We start from the raw sequence: 16,610 nt of genomic DNA, 5'->3' as shown, positions 1-16,610 counted from the left end.
CATTACTGCCATATTTCAGCGGTAAACGCCCAACCTCATCCGATCTTGGAAGCTAAGCGCTGACAAGCCTGATCAGTACCAAGCTGGGTGACCTCTTGGGAATATCAGGTGCAGTAAAAATTCAACCTATGATCACAAACAGCAGAAGTGTTAGAGCAACTTCCCAACTCCGAAAGCCTGTACCCACTCTGCGATTATCCTCCTGACAATCACTGATTACTAAATACTCTCTATTGGCAATTTTTGTTTTTGTTTTCTTCCTCAATGTCGTTTGTTTTCAAAATTTGTACAAACGTCTTCTTACATTAGGATCTTTTGTGTAGCAAACATAGCTTCTACTAAGGGGACCACCATTAACCAATTGGTATTCCAATTATGGTTTATATTATTATTATACCTTTTCTCATGCCTTCTTTCTAGATCACATAGGGTAATAGATCACTAACAACCTATAATCATTACCACAGTGATCTCACCTTTTATTATTTATCTTGATTTATTTAGGCATATAATTGTTTTTTTCTTTACAAAAAATTTTTTCACCATAGGTGCTCTTAATTTTCCATCAGGTTTATCCTGATTTTTGTTAACGATTTCTGCTAATTAATTTTTGAATCATTAATCTACCATTTATTTTGTTACACTTTATACTTTTCAATATTTCTGTGTAGACTGTCATTTGTATACTTTGTGTACTTGAACATTTTTTTGTATCAAACTATCTTCTTCTTTTTATGTGACATTAATATTAAAAGTTAAGTTTTAATAAATTCATAAATTTTCAAGTGTGCCCCAACACAGAGTCTTTCTTTTTTCTCCTCCTTATCTAAGTGTTTGGAAAAACACAGGCATGGCCGGGCGTTTGCTGGGTGGGTATCTGACATCATTACCTTGTCACTCGTCGCACAGGATAAGTAACTACAGGGCTGGTCTTGTTTTGCACAAAATGTGTTTGCAGGCGCTCAGCTGCACAGGCGTTCGCACTCCTGGAAAGCAAAAATACACTCCCCCGTGGGCGATGACTATGCGTTTGCATGGCTGCTAAAAACTGCTAGCGAGCGATCAATTCAAAATGACCCCCATAGTGAGTATCGTAAGCACAGTCATTATGTGCTTGCGATGCAAACTTGTCGCATAGTGAGAATCGGGGTTAGCCCGAATCTCACCGTGTGTATGCACCTTAAGTCTTTTCTAGGGCACACTTTGTTCAAAATTCAACACCCCATAAAGTGTTCATACAGATATTAGGAGAAATATATAATTTTTGGTTGATTTGTAATATAAGCATCGGGATGGTCACCGTTGGGATATTGGGGGTCATTCCGATCCGTTTGCACGCTGCGGTTCATTGCAGCGGTGCGAACAGGTCGGAACTGCACATGCGCGCCACCCGCAATGCACACACGCGTCGATGCCCAGCAACAGCCATCGCCGGGCAACAACCAGAAGAAAGAAAAAAGTGATCGCTAGCGCGATCGCAAGAAAATTGACAGCGGGGAGGCGTTCCGGGGCATATACTTACCATTTTCCGGGCGTGGAGATCCGAACGCAGGCATGACCAGGCATTTGGAGGGTGGTTGTCTGACATCAAGTCCAGGACCTTCATCGCTGGATCCATCGCACAGGGTAAGTAACTGCAGGGCTAGTCTTGTTCTGCACAAAACTTTTTTAGCATAGCAGTCCTGCTATGCTAAAATACACTCCCCCATAGGTGGCGTCTAGTTGATCGCACGAGCAGCAAAAAGTTGCTACTTGCGATCAACTCGGAATGACCCCCCATTGTATCCAGCACCCTGAGACATAGTGCTGCACAATGAGACACACTGCATTTTTGCACTCTCCGTCTGCCCTTCCTGCAGTGCTCCCACCAACCAAACCTTGCCCTGCCACTTAAAGATGGTGGAAATCTCTGTTACTGTGCCTGTCACAGTAACATAAGCGCAGTGCAACTCTGATTTTGTCCACAAAATGCCTTAATCAGCATAGTGCCGGGTGTTATGTAAAAACGTCGGGTGGAACACCTGAGAATTTGATCCTGGGGAGAACATTGCCTTTAGGCGCACAGTTCGTCAATCTATTATTATTATTATTATTACATTTTATGTATAAGGCGCCACAAGTGTTTCACAGTGCAGTACATATGACACACATTAGGACAATACAGGGTACACAGAATGTAACATTATAGAAATAAAAAACTAAAACAGCACAGGTAACAATTAGCACCACAATTCTTAGTACACAATACAGTGGAGATCTAAGTAAGCAAAGGCGTAATCGGCATACTACTAGGGGTGGACAGCCACTGGAAGAGATGAACGGTCATGAGCGAGAGGAAATACAGGTATAGACAGTCATTGAGTAAGAGAGAGCTTTAATAGCAGTGCAAGAGAAAAGGGCTGTGAGAACATGAGGAAAGAGGGCCCTACTCCGAGGAGCTTACAATCTAGGGGGAAGGGGACACAGACAGGTGACATGAGGCACAAGCAAGCTGAAGGTGGCCTGGTGGCAGGAAGGATGGCCGAGGCATGAGGCAGGAGGTTGGGAGAGCGGCCTTGAGACTGGCATATCTATAAACTCATAACACCCATATATTATACAGAACACCCATTCACATTTCTTATTAATAACCTTGTTAGAACATAGCATCTAATGAACAGAGAGCTGCTGTCATCCATTTCTGCATCTTGGTAGAAAGTTACTTAGCGACCTGGCAGGAAGTAATGTCTGTTGCCATGCATGCTGGGAGATTCCTCTTTCCCTGAAGTCAGTTTGGTTAAGTACAGTATGGTGAATAAAAACATACTGTTTCAATCCTAAAGTTGTCACTCCAGTCTTTCTACACCCACATCTACATGGTGTCAGAAGTTGGCAGCCATGGCTGACGGTCTCTGCATCCAGTTCAGAAAGGAATGGAAAGTGTGTTGCAACTCACTGGACTGTGAGAAATTAAAACAAGCACAAGCATACACCCAGGCCGGTGCTAGTGTGTTCGGTGACCCTCTGCAAAATTCTAAATTTGCGCCCTCCCATACTTTACAAAGGGACAGCGCACATAATACTCCTGTAGTAGTGACGCTTATACAGGTAATGCCCCCATACCAGTGATGCTTACACACGTAATGCCCCCTCTACCAGTGACGCTTACACACGTAACACCCCTTGTACAAGAGTCGCTTGCACACGTAACGTCCCCTGTAGTAGTGACGCTTACACACTAAACGCCCCCTGTACCAGTGATGCTTACACATGCAACGCCCCCTGTACCAGTGACGCTTACACACGTAATGCCCCCCTATAGCAGTGACACACACATTATGCCGCAGTCACACATACACACAGATACACACACACAACATACATACATATATTACACAGTCACACATATATATACATTGTACACAGATACTGTATATACATACACACACTTTCACTCACTCACTTTCTTTCCAGACACTTACCTAAGGAAGTCTGTCTGGCCGTAGCTGTAGCAGCTCATCCTCCTGCTGCAGCCTGGTCCTGTGTAGCTCCACTACTTATTCCCATGTAGCTCCACCCCTTTTAGATCTGCACTCTTCTGCACTGCCATAGGGGAGGGGAGGGGGAGAGGAGAATTCGTGCTGCCGATGCCGCTGCCTGTCATAGAGTGTGACAGGTGCAGCATCAGCAACAGCAGGGACATCAGCTCAGCGCAGGGATGCAGAGCAGGGAGAGCACCTCTCCAGCCTGGTGCCTCCCTGCACTGCTTCCCTTTGCCGAGTGGCTAGCGCAAGGCCTGCATATACCCGTCTTACTCTGGCTGGGCAGCAGAGGCAGTAGATAAACAGACACATTTGTCTGTGAGGAAGGGAAGGATAATGAAGACCCTGAAGTGCTGTTAAAAAAGTTTAAGGAGATATGTTTACCTGTAAAGTATATAATAATGGACAGAACTATATATTTAATACCACAAATCAAAAGCATTATGAAAATGTGTAATTATTATTACGTAAAAAAGTGTGATTTTGGTGTCTTCACCGTTGAACTAATCAGAGACAGAATTGTTTGAGGTATTTATAATGACACCGTTTGCACACATTATTAAGATATAAAAATCTGTCTCTAGAAACTCCCATTCATATCTGCATGCTTAATGAACAGTCTGAGAAGAGTACAAGGGAGTTACAGAGGGAGGCAGAAGTATGTACTATACAGTAGAGATGAGCGCCTGAAATTTTTCGGGTTTTGTGTTTTGGTTTTGTGTTCGGTTCCGCGGCCGTGTTTTGGGTTCGAACGCGTTTTGGCAAAACCTCACCGAATTATTTTTGTCGGATTCGGGTGTGTTTTGGATTCGGGTGTTTTTTTCCAAAAACACTAAAAAACAGCTTAAATCATAGAATTTGGGGGTCATTTTGATCCCAAAGTATTATTAACCTCAAAAACCATAATTTACACTCATTTTCAGTCTATTCTGAATACCTCACACCTCACAATATTATTTTTAGTCCTAAAATTTGCACCGAGGTCGCTGTGTGAGTAAGATAAGCGACCCTAGTGGCCGACACAAACACCGGGCCCATCTAGGAGTGGCACTGCAGTGTCACGCAGGATGTCCCTTCCAAAAAACCCTCCCCAAACAGCACATGACGCAAAGAAAAAAAGAGGCGCAATGAGGTAGCTGTGTGAGTAAGATTAGCGACCCTAGTGGCCGACACAAACACCGGGCCCATCTAGGAGTGGCACTGCAGTGTCACGCAGGATGGCCCTTCCAAAAAACCCTCCCCAAACAGCACATGACGCAAAGAAAAAAAGAGGCGCAATGAGGTAGCTGACTGTGTGAGTAAGATTAGCGACCCTAGTGGCCGACACAAACACCGGGCACATCTAGGAGTGGCACTGCAGTGTCACGCAGGATGTCCCTTCCAAAAAACCCTCCCCAAACAGCACATGACGCAAAGAAAAAAAGAGGCGCAATGAGGTAGCTGTGTGAGTAAGATTAGCGACCCTAGTGGCCGACACAAACACCGGGCACATCTAGGAGTGGCACTGCAGTGTCACGCAGGATGTCCCTTCCAAAAAACCCTCCCCAAACAGCACATGACGCAAAGAAAAAAAGAGGCGCAATGAGGTAGCTGTGTGAGTAAGATTAGCGACCCTAGTGGCCGACACAAACACCGGGCCCATCTAGGAGTGGCACTGCAGTGTCACGCAGGATGTCCCTTCCAAAAAACCCTCCCCAATCAGCACATGATGCAAAGAAAAAGAAAAGAAAAAAGAGGTGCAAGATGGAATTATCCTTGGGCCCTCCCACCCACCCTTATGTTGTATAAACAAAACAGGACATGCACACTTTAACCAACCCATCATTTCAGTGACAGGGTCTGCCACACGACTGTGACTGATATGACGGGTTGGTTTGGACCCCCCCCAAAAAAGAAGCAATTAATCTCTCCTTGCACAAACTGGCTCTACAGAGGCAAGATGTCCACCTCATCTTCACCCTCCGATATATCACCGTGTACATCCCCCTCCTCACAGATTATCAATTCGTCCCCACTGGAATCCACCATCTCAGCTCCCTGTGTACTTTGTGGAGGCAATTGCTGCTGGTCAATGTCTCCGCGGAGGAATTGATTATAATTCATTTTAATGAACATCATCTTCTCCACATTTTCTGGATGTAGCCTCGTACGCCGATTGCTGACAAGGTGAGCGGCGGCACTAAACACTCTTTCGGAGTACACACTTGTGGGAGGGCAACTTAGGTAGAATAAAGCCAGTTTGTGCAAGGGCCTCCAAATTGCCTCTTTTTCCTGCCAGTATAAGTACGGACTGTGTGACGTGCCTACTTGGATGCGGTCACTCATATAATCCTCCACCATTCTATCAATGTTGAGAGAATCATATGCAGTGACAGTAGACGACATGTCCGTAATCGTTGTCAGGTCCTTCAGTCCGGACCAGATGTCAGCATCAGCAGTCGCTCCAGACTGCCCTGCATCACCGCCAGCGGGTGGGCTCGGAATTCTGAGCCTTTTCCTCGCACCCCCAGTTGCGGGAGAATGTGAAGGAGGAGATGTTGACAGGTCGCGTTCCGCTTGACTTGACAATTTTGTCACCAGCAGGTCTTTCAACCCCAGCAGACCTGTGTCTGCCGGAAAGAGAGATCCAAGGTAGGCTTTAAATCTAGGATCGAGCACGGTGGCCAAAATGTAGTGCTCTGATTTCAACAGATTGACCACCCGTGAATCCTTGTTAAGCGAATTAAGGGCTGCATCCACAAGTCCCACATGCCTAGCGGAATCGCTCCGTGTTAGCTCCTCCTTCAATGCCTCCAGCTTCTTCTGCAAAAGCCTGATGAGGGGAATGACCTGACTCAGGCTGGCAGTGTCTGAACTGACTTCACGTGTGGCAAGTTCAAAGGGCATCAGAACCTTGCACAACGTTGAAATCATTCTCCACTGCACTTGAGACAGGTGCATTCCACCTACTATATCGTGCTCAATTGTATAGGCTTGAATGGCCTTTTGCTGCTCCTCCAACCTCTGAAGCATATAGAGGGTTGAATTCCACCTCGTTACCACTTCTTGCTTCAGATGATGGCAGGGCAGGTTCAGTAGTTTTTGGTGGTGCTCCAGTTTTCTGTACGTGGTGCCTGTACGCCGAAAGTGTCCCGCAATTCTTCTGGCCACCGACAGCATCTCTTGCACGCCCCTGTCGTTTTTTAAAAAATTCTGCACCACCAAATTCAAGGTATGTGCAAAACATGGGACGTGCTGGAATTGGCCCAGATTTAATGCACACACAATATTGCTGGCGTTGTCCGATGCCACAAATCCACAGGAGAGTCCAATTGGGGTAAGCCATTCCGCGATGATCTTCCTCAGTTGCCGTAAGAGGTTTTCAGCTGTGTGCGTATTCTGGAAAGCGGTGATACAAAGCGTAGCCTGCCTAGGAAAGAGTTGGCGTTTGCGAGATGCTGCTACTGGTGCCGCCGCTGCTGTTCTTGCGGCGGGAGTCCATACATCTACCCAGTGGGCTGTCACAGTCATATAGTCCTGACCCTGCCCTGCTCCACTTGTCCACATGTCCGTGGTTAAGTGGACATTGGGTACAGCTGCATTTTTTAGGACACTGGTGACTCTTTTTCTGAGGTCTGTGTACATTTTCGGTATCGCCTGCCTAGAGAAATGGAACCTAGATGGTATTTGGTACCGGGGACACAGTACCTCCAACAAGTCTCTAGTTGGCTCTGCAGTAATGATGGATACCGGAACCACGTTTCTCACCACCCAGGATGCCAAGGCCTCAGTTATCCGCTTTGCAGTAGGATGACTGCTGTGATATTTCATCTTCCTCGCAAAGGACTGTTGAACAGTCAATAGCTTACTGGAAGTAGTACAAGTGGGCTTACGACTTCCCCTCTGGGATGACCATCGACTCCCAGCGGCAACAACAGCAGCGCCAGCAGCAGTAGGCGTTACACACAAGGATGCATCGGGGGAATCCCAGGCAGGAGAGGACTCGTCAGACTTGCCAGTGACATGGCCTGCAGGACTATTGGCATTCCTGGGGAAGGAGGAAATTGACACTGAGGGAGTTGGTGGGGTGGTTTGCGTGAGCTTGGTTACAAGAGGAAGGGATTTACTGGTCAGTGGACTGCTTCCGCTGTCACCCAAAGTTTTTGAACTTGTCACTGACTTATTATGAATGCGCTGCAGGTGACGTATAAGGGAGGATGTTCCGAGGTGGTTAACGTCCTTACCCCTACTTATTACAGCTTGACAAAGGGAACACACGGCTTGACACCTGTTGTCCGCATTTCTGGTGAAATACCTCCACACCGAAGAGCTGATTTTTTTGGTATTTTCACCTGGCATGTCAACGGCCATATTCCTCCCACGGACAACAGGTGTCTCCCCGGGTGCCTGACTTAAACAAACCACCTCACCATCAGAATCCTCCTGGTCAATTTCCTCCCCAGCGCCAGCAACACCCATATCCTCCTCATCCTGGTGTACTTCAACACTGACGTCTTCAATCTGACTATCAGGAACTGGACTGCGGGTGCTCCTTCCAGCACTTGCAGGGGGCGTGCAAATGGTGGAAGGCGCATGCTCTTCACGTCCAGTGTTGGGAAGGTCAGGCATCGCAACCGACACAATTGGACTCTCCTTGTGGATTTGGGATTTCAAAGAACGCACAGTTCTTTGCGGTGCTTTTGCCAGCTTGAGTCTTTTCAGTTTTCTAGCGAGAGGCTGAGTGCTTCCATCCTCATGTGAAGCTGAACCACTAGCCATGAACATAGGCCAGGGCCTCAGCCGTTCCTTGCCACTCCGTGTGGTAAATGGCATATTGGCAAGTTTACGCTTCTCCTCCGACAATTTTATTTTAGGTTTTGGAGTCCTTTTTTTTCTGATATTTGGTGTTTTGGATTTGACATGCTCTGTACTATGACATTGGGCATCGGCCTTGGCAGACGACGTTGCTGGCATTTCATCGTCTCGGCCATGACTAGTGGCAGCAGCTTCAGCACGAGGTGGAAGTGGATCTTGATCTTTCCCTAATTTTGGAACCTCAACTTTTTTGTTCTCCATATTTTATAGGCAGAACTAAAAGGCACCTCAGGTAAACAATGGAGATGGATGGATTGGATACTAGTATACAATTATGGACGGACTGCCACGGTTAGGTGGTATAAAAAAACCACGGTTAGGTGGTATATAATACAATTATGGATGGACGGACTGCCTGCCGAGTGCCGACACAGAGGTAGCCACAGCCGTGAACTACCGCACTGTACACTGGTTGATAAAGAGATAGTAGTATACTCGTAACAACTAGTATGACGACGGTATAAAGAATGAAAAAAAAACCACGGTTAGGTGGTATATATTATAATACAATTATGGTTGGACGGACTGCCTGCCGAGTGCCGACACAGAGGTAGCCACAGCCGTGAACTACCGCACTGTACACTGGTTGATAAAGAGATAGTAGTATACTCGTAACAACTAGTATGACGACGGTATAAAGAATGAAAAAAAAACCACGGTTAGGTGGTATATATTATAATACAATTATGGATGGACGGACTGCCTGCCGAGTGCCGACACAGAGGTAGCCACAGCCGTGAACTACCGCACTGTACACTGGTTGATAAAGAGATAGTAGTATACTCGTAACAACTAGTATGACGACGGTATAAAGAATGAAAAAAAAACCACGGTTAGGTGGTATATATTATAATACAATTATGGTTGGACGGACTGCCTGCCGAGTGCCGACACAGAGGTAGCCACAGCCGTGAACTACCGCACTGTACACTGGTTGATAAAGAGATAGTAGTATACTCGTAACAACTAGTATGACGACGGTATAAAGAATGAAAAAAAAACCACGGTTAGGTGGTATATATTATAATACAATTATGGATGGACGGACTGCCTGCCGAGTGCCGACACAGAGGTAGCCACAGCCGTGAACTACCGCACTGTACACTGGTTGATAAAGAGATAGTAGTATACTCGTAACAACTAGTATGACGACGGTATAAAGAATGAAAAAAAAACCACGGTTAGGTGGTATATATTATAATACAATTATGGTTGGACGGACTGCCTGCCGAGTGCCGACACAGAGGTAGCCACAGCCGTGAACTACCGCACTGTACACTGGTTGATAAAGAGATAGTAGTATACTCGTAACAACTAGTATGACGACGGTATAAAGAATGAAAAAAAAAACACGGTTAGGTGGTATATAATACAATTATGGTTGGACGGACTGCCTGCCGAGTGCCGACACAGAGGTAGCCACAGCCGTGAACTACCGCACTGTACACTGGTTGATAAAGAGATAGTAGTATACTCGTAACAACTAGTATGACGACGGTATAAAGAATGAAAAAAAAAACACGGTTAGGTGGTATATATTATAATACAATTATGGTTGGACGGACTGCCTGCCGAGTGCCGACACAGAGGTAGCCACAGCCGTGAACTACCGCACTGTACACTGGTTGATAAAGAGATAGTAGTATACTCGTAACAACTAGTATGACGACGGTATAAAGAATGAAAAAAAAACCACGGTTAGGTGGTATATATTATAATACAATTATGGATGGACGGACTGCCTGCCGAGTGCCGACACAGAGGTAGCCACAGCCGTGAACTACCGCACTGTACACTGGTTGATAAAGAGATAGTAGTATACTCGTAACAACTAGTATGACGACGGTATAAAGAATGAAAAAAAAACCACGGTTAGGTGGTATATAATACAATTATGGTTGGACGGACTGCCTGCCGAGTGCCGACACAGAGGTAGCCACAGCCGTGAACTACCGCACTGTACACTGGTTGATAAAGAGATAGTAGTATACTCGTAACAACTAGTATGACGACGGTATAAAGAATGAAAAAAAAACCACGGTTAGGTGGTATATATTATAATACAATTATGGATGGACGGACTGCCTGCCGAGTGCCGACACAGAGGTAGCCACAGCCGTGAACTACCGCACTGTACTGTGTCTGCTGCTAATATAGACTGGTTGATAAAGAGATAGTATACAATACTACTAATATACTGGTGGTCAGGCACTGGTCACCACTAGTCACACTGGCAGTGGCACTCCTGCAGCAAAAGTGTGCACTGTTTAATTTTAATATAATATTATTTATCATGTACTCCTGGCTCCTGCTATAACAACCTGCAGTGCTCCCCAGTCTCCCCCACAATTATAAGCTTTATATACAATACATTGATGTGCAGCACACTGGGCTGAGCAGTGCACACAGACTGAGTCACTGTGTGACTGTGTATCGTTTTTTTCAGGCAGAGAACGGATATATTAAATAAAACAAACAACTGCACTGTCTCTGGTGGTCACTGGTCACTGTGGTCGTCAGTCACTAAACTCTGTCTGCACTCTCTTCTAATCTACAGTATCACAGCAATCTCTCTCTCTCTCTCTCTTCTAAATCTAATCTAAATGGAGAGGACGCCAGCCACGTCCTCTCCCTATCAATCTCAATGCACGTGTGAAAATGGCGGCGACGCGCGGCTCCTTATAGAATCCGAGTCTCGCGAGAATCCGACAGCGTCATGATGACGTTCGGGCGCGCTCGGGTTAACCGAGCAAGGCGGGAAGATCCGAGTCGCTCGGACCCGTGAAAAAAAAAGTGAAGTTCGTGCGGGTTCGGATTCAAAGAAACCGAACCCGCTCATCTCTACTATACAGTTCACAGCACCCCCATACCGCAGTGCCAAAACTGTGTCAGGTACCATCCATCTGTGTGGTAATAATGCCCAACCTTCATAAATGCTGTAACGCCTGCAATAAATAGAATCACTTTGCAAAATACCTCAGATCCAAACACACAATGACTGCCAGCATCCAAGACTGAGTCAGCATCAGAAACTGCCGGTGCAATGTACTGCAAGGGTGTAGATCTGGTTACTGAAAAGGGAGAAATCTTTACCAACCTCTGTGTCATACACAGCAGAAACATACTGAAAATAAAAGTTGACCCTGGTTCGAAATGCAATGTCATGTCAAAGAGCCTTCTGCAAAGAACCAATCCACAGGCACTAATTGACCAGACAGCTGCTGTAAACCTTGTGGCATATGTAGGTCAAATCATCAAAATCATGAGCATGGCCACATTAGAATTCATTAGGGTGTCATTACTGTTTCACATCATTGATCGTGACATCAGACCTCTACTTTGACTGACTGATAGCGTTAAACCAGGTTTCATACACCGAGGAGCCAAAGTGCAGATGGTGCAGCAAGAAACTTCGGAGATCAAAGAATTCAATGATCCATACAACTGTGAGGCCATTGGTAAACTCCCTGTCATTTACCACTGTCCTCTGTCATTTACCACATGCGACTGGATGAGTCAATTGTCCACACAGTATGTGACTCCCACGCATACTGGTTGCCAGGAAGAATAAAGTGCTTACTGAATTAGACTGTATGACAAGGTTTGGTGTAACCCACCTGATATAGGAAGTGACAAAGTGGGTTTCAGCAATGGTAGCTGCAATAAAAAAGTCAGGTCAGTCATAATATGCATATACTCTGTGCACCTTAACAAAGTTATTGCTGACATGCAAGAGGTAAAACTCTTCAGCACCCTAAATGCTGTGTGCAGGTTTAGCAGATATAACTGGACAAAGAGTTATCCCAGCTCACTGCATTCACGACACCTGCTGAACCACATGCTTTTTTACGTATGCCTTATGGACTGACCCCCAGTAGTGAAGTTTTCCAACAATGCATGGAACTGCTCTTGCAGAATACATGTATGATATCATTGTCAGTGACACCATTATCTGGGGTCGCAACATGCAAGAACACAATGAGCATCTCTGTCAGGTTCTTGAAAGGATCCGTACCATTAACTTAAGTCACAACCCAGACAAATGCAGGAGACAAATGTAGGTTCCGAGTATTTGAAGTTCCGTAAGTGGGTCACTTCCTTATTGATCAAGGGGTCAAACCAGGCTCTGAAAACACAGTAGCCATTCAGCAAATGCCATCTCTTGAGGACAAAATCGTTCTTCAGCACTTCTTTGGAACAAACAAGTAGAAGATGAATATGATGTAATGTCCAAATTGGGAATTATTTAAATGTGCATCTATACTTAAGTGCCTACCGGTATACAATAAAAAGACAAAATACAATACAACATAAAAAGGCTGTAAGGCTTTGTTCTTGTAAAAAAAAAGAAAGTCTCAATGTTTGGTAATTTTGTAATTCTAGATATTGAGTCTTGTCTAATCTAATATCTGAATATGGATAGTGAAAAAAAAAGAATAATAAAAAATATATTATAGTACAGGGGATACGCCATAGGGGAGGATTCAATTGTTTGAAAAGTCAGTTGGGTGTCTGTTTTTTCCTATCTAATAGACTGGAAAAAACAGACACCCAACCGACTTTTCAAATATTTGAATTTCCCCCCTTAGTGTTTTAATCACCCTGAATATATATGTTGTTATGATTAGGTTCCTTGGTATTTGAGATAAATAGGCTGAATGCCTAGAGCAGTCACTCCTGGATGGCGTACCCTTGTACCGTTTTTAGTAGGGGTACTGTTTCCAGTGAGAGATGTTATGGGGATAGTGCCAGTATTATCTGCTTAAAAGGTATACTGATATCTTAGTAAAAAATGTTTTAAATCACTCAGAATATTTGTGAGCTGAGTGGCAGTTCACCAGCTGCACTCCTACCTTATAGTTTGCTGTGGCTCTGGCATTCTCAAAGTTCAGCCATTTGGCTCTCTGAAGACAGTGGGTCCATATTGTGCCGGTCCGGTGAGGCTATTTCCCTATAGATTGTAAGCTTGCGAGCAGGGCACTCCTACCTCTAGGTCTGTCTGTTATTACCCAGTTTTGTTATATTACTGTTGCCCCAATTGTAAAGCACAATGGAATATGCTTCGCTATGTAAGAAACTGTTAATAAATAGCAATAATTAATAGGTGTCTGCCGGCAGACAACCTGATGAACCTATTTTCTAGGAAAATACTCTAACGTAGCATTCCGTATGCAGATACAGCCACAGTCTCATTTTAATCAGCATAAGCTGCTTGTGTGTCCTATTCTCATCGTTTTGCAAATAAGATGCATTTAAAAAAAAAAGTTGCAAGTAAAGACGCTCGTCGCTGCCAAGTCACACCACGGCATGGTGTGACTTGAAAGTCTGTTTAATGTGCAGGGAGGCACAGGGAGACACATCTGTACATACACTAGTACAAACAGTACTTACCGCCAAGGGGCTGTCTAACAAGAGAAGTTATGATCGAGCAGCACATTGTCTACCACATCTTGTTCCAGGTCAAGCTGTCCAAATGCAAAATCCTTGTGGATATGACCTGCTACCATTCTCTGAGGAGCTGCTTGTCCCAACAGTTACATAATATCACATATGAGCGTAACCAATCCAAGACGAAACCATAATTTACAGAATTATGTAACTTAGTGTTAATTAGTCTATGACTTTTTTTTTATCTCTTTTTCTCTCTCCCACTACCTGCTGCAGATTCCTACCCCTCTATCTCTCTAGGCATTATCTATCATTTACATCTTGAAGAAAAGGATGTAGATCTATGACCAGCGCCGAAACTAGGGGGTTTTTTTCACCCGGGGCAAGGTTAACATAAAATATGCAATTCTACCATTGATTGTAAAATTATTTGATATTGGGTGGCAACCATCAATGCTTTTTAATCATCGATGGCCATTCCTAGTTGCCATGCATACTGAGAGGTTCCTATTTCCCTGAAGTCAGTTTAGTTATGTATGTCATACTGAGTATACACTCCAGTGCAGGTATGTGTTCATTGAGTCTTGGAAGTTTAAAAGGCAATGAGGCATTAGTGTCACTGGGGTGAAAGTTTCACCTAATATGGTGGGTCATTCTGACCCGTTCGCACGCTGCTTTTTTCGCAGCCGTGTGAACGGGTCCGGAATGCGCATGCGCAGCGGCCGCAATGCGCAGGCGCGTCGCTGCCCGGCGACGGGGAACGCCAGGCAGCAATTGAATTAAAGAAGAAAATGATCGCTGCCGCGATCGCACCGTGATTGACAGGAGGAAGGCGTTCCGGGGTGGCAACTGACCATTTCCTGGGAGTGGAGTGGAAAACAAGTGCGTTTCAAGGCGTTTGGAGGGCGGATGTCTGACGTCAATTCCGGGACCTGACAGGCTGAAGTGATCGCAGTGGGTGAGTATGTAGTGACCTACTCCTAAGCTGCACAAAATGTTTTTGCATAGCTCGGCTGCACAAGCGATCGCAGCTTTGCTATGCCAAAATACACTCCCTCATAGGCGGCGTCTAGTTGATCACACGGGCTGCAAAAAGTTGCAGCATGCGATCAACTTGGAATGTCCCCTATGGTCTCTACTCTCTACATGTGTTCCTGTACTTAGGTGGTCATTCCGAGTTGATCGCTCGCTAGCAACTTTTTGCAGTGCTGCGATCAGGTTAATATTCTGTAAAAATGTGCATGCATATGGGAAGTAATTCCAAGTTGATCGCAGCAGGAAAATTTTTAGCAGCTGGGCAAAACCATGTGCACTGCAGGGGGGGGGGGCAGATATAACATTTGCAGAGAGAGTTAGATTTGGGTGGATTATTTTGTTTCTGTGCAGGGTAAATACTGGCTGCTTTATTTTTACACTGCAATTTAGATTGCAGATTGAACTTACCACACCCAAATCTCTCTCTCTCTCTGCACGTTATATCTGCCTCTCCTGCAGTGCACATGGTTTTGCCCAACTGCTAAAAAATTTCCTGCTGCGATCAACTTGGAATTACCCCCTTGGACCGCATTGCTCAGGCGTGTTGTACGAGTACAAAGAGGATCAGTGCTGGGTGATGGATTTAATGAAGAATCCATTCGCACAGCCGATCGCAAGGTGATTGTCAGAAAGAGGGCATTTGTGGGTGTCAACTGACCGTTTTCTGTGAGTGTTTGGAAAAACACAGGCGTGTCCAAGCGTTTGCAGGGCGGGTGTCTGACGTCAATTCCGGGACCAAAAAGACTGAAGTGATCGCAGCGGCTGAGTAAGTCCAGAGCTACTCAGAAACTGCAAAAAAAAAACGTTTTTGTGCCGTTGCCTGCAAAAGCGTTCACACACTTGCAAAGCTAAAATACACTCCCCCTTTGGCGGCGACTATCTGATTGCAGCGTTGCAAAAAGCTGCTAGCGAGCGATCAACTGAGAATGACCCCCTTGGTTCTGTATGCTGCTATTATTTTATATTACAATTGTATGCTCTCTACCTAACCTTTGAAATGATGTTTGAATGACTCCATTTGACTTTGGCACTAACAGTTGGAATCACTCGCTCCATTGTATTGTGCTATAGACCTGCAAGGTCAAATGATATAAAAGTTGTATAACATCTATTATAAATGTATCTGGGTTAGCAGCAACATCTGCCCAATAAGCAACTTGTAATTTTTTTACATGACTGGCCACGTAGAATAACTTATGTATGAGTCAGCCTAATAACAAGGTGTAAGTTATATTTCTATATCCTGGAGATATCTTTTATTGACACAACAATGATGCACCCTGAAGGGTTAGTGAGAAAGGTGTGATTCCAACAGATTGTTAAAGGGAGAGGTTCATTAAACAGCCTTACATGTGACTTAACATATATGTAAATACATAGTTGTGTGCAAGACCACATTGAGGATTATTTCACGCCACGTGGCTTCAGATCTGGTGAACCAGATTTATTATCTTAATTATTTATTTATTATTAACAGTTATTTGCATAGCACATGCTTATTTATACAGCACTCATACACAGAGTATTTAGGGCTCTATTTAATATATTTGTCTTCACAATTTACATAAAATTTGATATTTTTTGCCATTGTTTTAGTGCTATACTTATTTGACATACACTGCCATGGCAGCAGAAGTGAAAATGGGCTGTCCTGGTGAAATGTCACTCACTCTGAGGCAGAGATTCTGGTAGCACAGAATGGGCACAGTGGCAGTTCCAGGTGCGGGCAAGAAGTGCTACTGCCCAGGGCGCTCAAACCTCAGGATGCAGTCGCAGTCATTCCGCCGACGCATGCCCACCCACACTCCTCAC

General features: G+C 44.8%; 1 pseudogene; it reads left to right on the top strand.

Annotated features, from left to right (window-relative positions):
• Positions 1-120, top strand: LOC134894219 (5S ribosomal RNA; annotated as a pseudogene).
• Positions 121-16,610: the final 16,490 nt, after the last annotated feature.

Source organism: Pseudophryne corroboree, chromosome 3 (assembly GCF_028390025.1).
Source record: "Pseudophryne corroboree isolate aPseCor3 chromosome 3, aPseCor3.hap2, whole genome shotgun sequence".
Lineage (NCBI taxonomy): Eukaryota > Metazoa > Chordata > Amphibia > Anura > Myobatrachidae > Pseudophryne > Pseudophryne corroboree.
This window is presented reverse-complemented; position numbering and strand designations above follow the sequence as displayed.